Source organism: Parasteatoda tepidariorum, chromosome 8 (genome assembly GCF_043381705.1).
Source record: "Parasteatoda tepidariorum isolate YZ-2023 chromosome 8, CAS_Ptep_4.0, whole genome shotgun sequence".
NCBI lineage: Eukaryota > Metazoa > Arthropoda > Arachnida > Araneae > Theridiidae > Parasteatoda > Parasteatoda tepidariorum.
This window is the reverse complement of record NC_092211.1, coordinates 89385290-89386187: the sequence shown is the minus strand read 5'-3', so window position 1 is coordinate 89386187 and position 898 is coordinate 89385290. Positions and strand designations below refer to the sequence as shown.

General features: G+C 39.0%; 1 protein-coding gene across 1 annotated transcript in view; it reads right to left on the bottom strand.

The window, feature by feature from the left end:
- LOC107448911 (meiotic recombination protein REC8 homolog) overlaps positions 1–898 on the bottom strand; it is a gene marked incomplete in the record, with an annotated part of 134317 nt that overhangs the window by 81907 nt on the left and 51512 nt on the right.

Sequence of the window (898 nt, the reverse complement as noted above, 5' to 3'; positions counted from 1 at the left end):
TATGTAATACAAAAATTAAATACTTTTGTATTAATAAAAGCATTAAAACTTCATTCCTTTTCATAAAATATCTTTAGTAAAGGATAAGGGTAGAAATTCTATTTTGGGACTTCAAGGCTAAAAACATGCCAATGAATAATAATTAGATTTATACTTCAAAAGAGAAGTTATTTTAAGATCTTTCACTTCCATATAAGGAAAGATTAAACGAGTTGCTATGAGTAATAAATAAATTGATGAGGCGTAAGAATACAGAAAAAGGCAATAATGACTGACCGCTTTACAACTTGTAATCATCCTATAAAACGCAGGACCGAATGTTTTTGCGTGGGTTTTTGTTGTTTATCATGCTTAAATAAAATCCGTCTGCTTAGACGGGACATGGGTCTCCCCCCATCGCCAGCGGGAGGAGGCTAAAATGTGTATGCTTTCACCATAGCTTCTAAATAAAATATTATGCCGAAACTGGACTCGTTCATCATGCTGCTTGGACTGTAATTAACTAAAAAATATCGGTGTGGATACACCGCATATTTCAAGCCGGCAGGATGTGGCTTCGCGCTGGAAACTAAGCCTAAACCGACTGCTACTTCGTCGCCTTGGAACTCCCTTTTTCACCCCCTTGGTTTGAAGAGAAAAACTTCATTGGACTCCTGAGATTAAAAAGTTTTCGATTGTGGGGGGAAAATGAAAAAACTTCCCATCCTAGACACCCGGAAGAAATCGCCTAACGCCGTTCTGAAGGATTCCTCATCCCTTCGTCAAAAATCTGTTCCTTATCGCTGCTGGAATGCTGATGCATGGAGTCGGACCGTTCGCTTTTGTCTGAGCCCTCATAAAGTTTTGTGCCTGTTAGTGCCCAAGAAACAATGGAAGTGTGCGATCTATGCGGATTAGT